We start from the raw sequence: 6583 nt of genomic DNA on the forward strand, positions 1-6583 counted from the left end.
CCCCCTTTTCATCCACATCCCCAATCTCCCTCCCATCTAGCAACTCTCAAAATGTTCTCTGTACCTATGGGTTTGTTTCTGTTTCATTTCTTTATTTTGTTCTGTAGATTCCACATGTAAGTGATATCATATGGCATTTGTCTTTCTCTGTCTGACTTACTCCACTCAGCACAATACCCTCTAGGTCCATCCATGTTGTTGCAGATGGCGAGATTTCATTCTTTAATTAATTAATTTATTTTTATGGCAGAGTAATATTCCATTGTATATGTGTACCACCTGTTCTTTATCCAATCATCCATTGATGAACACCCAAGTTGCCTCCATATATTGGCTATTATAAATAATGCTGCAATGAACATATGGATGTACATATATATTCAAAGTATTTTGTTTTCTTTTCTTTTCAGATAAATACACAGAAGTAGAATTACTGGATCTTTCTTTGTCTCTTGTTACAGACTTTGTTTTAAAGTCTGTTTTGTCTGATATAAGTGCTGCTATACTAGATTTTGGGGGGGGGGTGTTTCAATTTTCATGAAATATCTTTTTCCATCCCTTTACTTTAAGTCTGTGTGTGTCTTTTGATCTGAAGTGAGTCTTTTATAGGCAGCATATGTAAGGGTCTTGTTTTCTTATCCATTCAGCCAGCTTATCTTTTAATTGGAGCATTTAATACATTTACATTCAAAATAATTGTAGATAGATATGTAGTTATTGCCATTTTATTATTCATATGTTTGATCTTTTTTTCTTTTTTCTTCTTCTTAAAGAAGTCCCTCCAACATTTCCTATAATACCGGTTTGGTGGTAATGAACTCCTTTAGCTTTTCCTTGTCTGAGAAGCTCTTTTTCCCTGTCCTTTGATTCTAAATGATAGCTTCGCTGGGTAGAGTAGTCTTAGTTGTAGGTCCTTGCTTTTCATCATTTTGAAATGTTTCGTGCCGATCTTTTCTGGCCTCCAAAATTTCTGTTGAGAAATCATCTGACAGTATTATGGGAGCTCCCTTGTAGGAGCTCCCTTGCTTTTCTTGTGCTGCTTTTAAAATTCTTATAAGCTATGGACCCTGGGTGAAAAATAAATAAATAAATATAAATAAATAATAAAATTCTCTCTTTTCCTTTAAACGTTAGCATTTTTTAATGATGTGTCTTTGTGAGGGCCTCTTTGGATTCATCTTGTTTGGGACTTGCTGTGCTTCCTGGGCTTGTGTATCTGTTTCCTTCACCAGGTTAGGAAAGCTTTCCATCATTATTTCTTGAAATAGGTTTTTAATGCCTTTCTCTCTCTCTCATCTCCCTCTGGTACCCATCAAGTGTTAGTACACTTGATGTTCTCTAAGAGGCCCCTTAAATTATCCTCAATTTTTTAAATTATTTTTTCTTGTTGATGTTCTGATTGGGTGTTTTCTGCTATCTTATTTTCTAAATCACTGATTCAGTCCTCTGCTTCATCCAATCTACTGTTGAGTCTTCCTAAGGTATTCTTAATTTCAGTTATTATAGTCTTAATTTCTTACTGGTTCTTTTTCATGTTTTCTATCTCTTTGTTAAAGTTCTCACTGAATTTATCTACTCTTCCCCTAAGTTCATTGAGCATCCTTATTACCAGTGTTTTGAACTCTGCATCTGGTAGATTGCTTGTCTCTGTTTTGTTTAGTTTATTTCCTGGAGTTTTGTTCTGTTCTTTCATTTGGGACATGTTTCTTTGTCTCCCCATTTTGGCTGCCTCCCATAGGGCTGCTATGTTTCTAGATCTTAGTAGAGTGGCCTTACATAGTAGGTGTTCTGTGGGGCTCAGTGGTGCAGACTCTCTTGTCACCTGAGCCAGGTGCTCCAGGTGTGTCCCCTGTATGGGTTGTGTATACTCTCCCATTGTAGTTGAGCTGTGGTTGCTGTTTCCACGTCTAGGGGAGGGATTGACTCTTGAGCTAATTGGTCGTGAGAACTGGCCAGTGACTACAGTGGAGCTCATGTGCAGGGGCTGACCCTGTGGAGCAGGATTCACTTTAGTAGGTGCCTGCCCTGTCTACCCTTTGGATATGTTGTCCTTGGATGTGGCCCCAAGTGGTTCTCCAGCTCAGATTGAAGCCAGCTACCAGACATGCATGCAGGGCCCTCCTGGAAGGGAACCCTCCAGAGGCCAAGTTCAGCCCCAGCCTGTACCCTGCCTGAGGCCATTTAGTATGAGCTATGAAGCAATCCACAGATGGCCGCCACCGGTGCTAGCCTTGAAGGTGCCTTGATAGGCCAAGCCATGAACTGAGACTGGCTGCCACTAATGCTGAGCTTGGGGCTGCTCAACAAGAAGTAAGGGGCATACAAGGCCAGATACTACTTGTTTACATGTTGTGAAACTTTGAGAGATTTTAAAGAATTTCTGCAGCATGAGGCATAACAGGCCATTTGTATGGAAAAAAAATCCATTGGTAGTGGCTAGTGTGGGCCTGCAAGTTAGGTGGAGCAGGGTCTCAAGGAATCACCAGGCCGGGGTAATCTATGTTAGCCAGGTTGTTGAAGACTCAGATATGGTGCCTTCATCTGCATGTTGGGAGGGTAGAGGGCTCAACAAAGGAACAGTGGCTTCTGCCAGTACCTCTTTCAGTATAAAAATTGCCCCTCCAACTTTTGCCCTGAAGCCAGACAATTCAGTTCCTCGCAATATTTCCCTGGTGCCCTTTGAGCCAGTGTCCCAGCACTGAAGCTCGGAGAGAGTCCGTTAGTGGGTAAGTCCATGTGCAGGCCCTTTTAAGAGGAATGGCTGGGGATCCCACAGCCCTCTTCTCACTCATCCACAATCTCTGCTGGTTTTCACAACCTAAGATTGTGTGGCCTTCTCTTCCCGGCACTATAACCTTGGGCTGGGGAGTCTTCTGGTGTGAGACTGAGACCCCTCACTCCTTTGGGGGTCCTCCACAGCCAAGATATCTCTCTGGATTTTTCACCACCACATGTGGTGTGGAATAAGCCCTTTCCATGTCTCCGCCTCTCCTACCAGTCATGAGATGGCTTCTTCTGTATGGACTTTTGTTCGACTAGACTTCAGGTAATTCTCAATGATGATTGTTCTGTAGTTTAGTTGTAATTTTGATGTGGGTGTGAAAGGAAGCAAGCACAGCATTTACCTACTCTGCCATCTTGATCTGAAAATTGAAATTACATTTTTTAACTACCAAAGGAACAAAAATTTTAGAGTAGAACTAACTCATGGAGGAGATGCATAATATGGAGACCAGGCTGACTCACACATTACTGGGGGAGGGAGCATTGGCAAGGCCTTTCTGGAAGGCAATTTGGTGTTATAGATTAAAATACTTTACAAACCTTGTATATCCTTGTACCCGGCAGTTTCATTTTTAATAATTTATCCTAAGGACATAATACTGGATGTGCACAAAAATTTAACTGCCCAGGGATGTGGACAGTTAAAAAATAAGAGCATAAGAAAGAAACAGCCTAAATAGGTATATAACCATTTAAAATAATAAGAGAAATGTATTCTCATCGACTTGGAAAAATGTTCATGCTATATTATTAGGTGAGAAAAGCAGGTTAAATGGAAATAGTATGCATAATATAATCCCTTTTATAGAAATACAAATAATGTATGCAGTACATGTTTAAAAAATAGATTGGGCTATACAAAAATATATTCACATTGATTGTCTCAATGTGGGGAAGAAGGAGTAAGGATTATATATGACTTTTTTCTTTTTCTTATTGATATTTCCTTTTCATTTCAGTATAGAAATATCCATACTAGTTCTTTTGTTGCATTTATTTCTTTTTTTACTTTCTTAGACTTTTTTTTTTAATTACAAGATTAACATAGGCTTGTAAAAATTTCAAACCAGACAGAAGTATATGGAAGTTTCCCTCTCACCACTCTATTCTCCAGAAAGGACTGCTATGGACAGGTTGGTATATATTTTTCCAGACATTTGTATGCATATATAAACATATGTATGTATATTTTAATACAAATACAAGTTACACTGTGCTGTAACTTGCTTTGTTCACTAAACAATGTCATGGACATTGTTTCATGTCAATACATATGGATCTACCTTATGCTTAAAAAATATGCATGCCTTTCAATGGCTGCATTTTATTACTATGTACAGATAAACCCAAATCTTTTTTTTTCCTGCTTACTCTACATGACTATTTATTACTTGTATGATGGAAATATAATAAAATGTTTTCTCGAAAAAATAGAAAAAAAGAAAGAGGAAGAAAGGAAGTAAGGGAGGGAGGGTGGAAGGTAGACAATTTTGTCTGCTCACTTTGCCTTTCATAAGATTATGGGATCTCTTCTACTTGGGAGACATCTTTGATTCTAGAGAGATGTTGGGCTTGATGAGGTCCAGAAGAAAGACCCACTTACTCCATGATTAAAGAAAAGAGTTCCAGGGACTTTGGGGTTTCTGGTGAGCTTGTCTAGTCTAGAGCTCCAGGCTTGGAGAGGAGGTTGATGTCAGAGCAGAAGTTCTAGCTGGAACTCCACTAACATTGATGGAAGAAAACAACAAAATTAGAAAAAAAGCAATCATAACAACAATTATAGCAGCAAAACAAATCACTTTGAATCTCTTGCCTAGAGGTAGGACAAAACCATCTTATAACTTCCCTCACCCACACCTAAACGGCCTGTCCTCTGGGTATGACCACTGGGAGCCTTCTGTAAGATGGCCCAGTTTTCTTGCCTTCTTCAGAGGAGGAAAAGGAGGCCCAGAGAAGGGAAAACCAGTGAGGAGTGGTGTCAGAGATAAGCCTACAACCCAGCAAATGTGACTGTGATTCACTGATACCTTCTCTTTCCTTCTTTTTTTCCGTTATTCTATTTACAAAGACTATTTTAAAAACAAAACTTACCTTTCCATCACAAACATATACATATTCATTATGTAAAATGTGGACAGCAAACATAAAGGCAAAAGTAAGAAAAATATATAATCCCACCACCTTTCTGCGGCAGGACGTTCCCAAGTCTCTCTGTAGCTCCTGTCCATTATCTGTTATTTTTCAGGTTTGAGTGCACTTCTTATTTCCAAGCATGCCTCTGTATGTACAGATGTATTTTTCTCTCTGTTCTCTTACATCTGTAGATTTAGGACAGACAGGAGCACACTGCAGTTTGTGCACCTCACCTTCTTTATGCCAGTGTTCGTCTTGTGTCTTTTCCACTGCAGACCCTGGGGCCAGATTTCATCTCAGGGACAGCGTTCTTTGTTACTGAGAGGTTGATGTTTCAGCTTTGTCCCTAAGTATAACACTGAATCATTGGTCATTGCAGCTTTATCACTCAAGTCCTGCTTAGTGTTTGGTTCTATGACTATGAACTTTGGAAGAGAAAGTCCCCACCTGGACAGTTATAGCTATACCTGGATAGCTTTTTATTGCAGGACCTTCAAGGAAGATTGAGCTTCCTATCACTGTGAGTGTCCCTCTGAGATCTCCTGAAGTTGCATTGAGCAAAGGCAGAGGCCCCTTAGCTTATCTTATCTTTACTGAGGGAAAGCAAGGATGGATATGGCAAGAACACGTCAAGAATGGACCTTGGGAATTTGAGGAGACTAGGATTGTGGTGCAAGGCACTGCTCTAAGGCTATTACATACACTGAGTCATTTCTCACAGCCATCCTGTAAAGTGGTACATTTTACTGGTGGAGACAGCTAGTGGGAATGCACAAGGTCTAGCTCTAAAAGCTATGGGCTATGATCGGTGGAGGGAGTTGAGGCACAGAGGAAGAACAGCATTCATTCATTGATGCATTTATTCATGGAGCATTGAATACATGCCTACTATGTATCAGACACTATGCCAGTAGTTGGGGGATTGTATGGTTGGTTTGCATAGGCAGGGGGACACAAAAATTAGTGAGATACTGCTCCTGTCCTCTAGTAGTATGTAGACTGAGCAGGAACATATGCAATACAGCTGATTTTGAGGCAAGGTACAAAAGGCATGGAGCTGAATGGCCATGAGAATTCAGAGAAAGATGAGGCCACATCCTCCTGAGGGAATCAGAGGCCAGTGTGAAAAGCACAAGCTTTGAACTCAGGCAAGACCTCGATTCCAATTCGAGTTCAGCCCTAACCCACTCTGTGACCTTGATCAAGTGACTCAACCTCTTGTAGCCTCAGTTTCCTCAAGTGTGAAGAGTGAACACACTTGGAAGATCTATGAGGAACATTAAATGAGCTGGTGGATGCAAAGGGTTCAGCCCAGTGCCTGACTCGTGAACATTTTTGCAGTGGTTGTTGGTCTTCTTACCATCGTCATTCTTATTAATTTAATTAGGAGAAACTATGTCCCAGTTGCTATGGAGAAGCCCATTTATGCTGTTGCCCCGGTGTAGTTATTAATAGCTTCCCCTTCCACACTCAAAAGTATCCCAGTTTGGATGATAAATGGCATGTTGACTGTAATTACAACAAGCGGACTAGGTCTTGAACTGTCTCCAACATTTGTCACCCACCATTGCTGTCGTCTGTCTTTGCCCAGTCAGTGGCTGAAGCCATGTGCTCCCACATGAGTCCTGGATTAAACGTGAGTAAGGACATCCCAAGTTGTGCCCTC

This window comes from Pteropus vampyrus, unplaced genomic scaffold (assembly GCF_000151845.1).
Source record: "Pteropus vampyrus isolate Shadow unplaced genomic scaffold, Pvam_2.0 Scaffold776, whole genome shotgun sequence".
NCBI classification, from domain to species: Eukaryota; Metazoa; Chordata; class Mammalia; order Chiroptera; family Pteropodidae; genus Pteropus; species Pteropus vampyrus.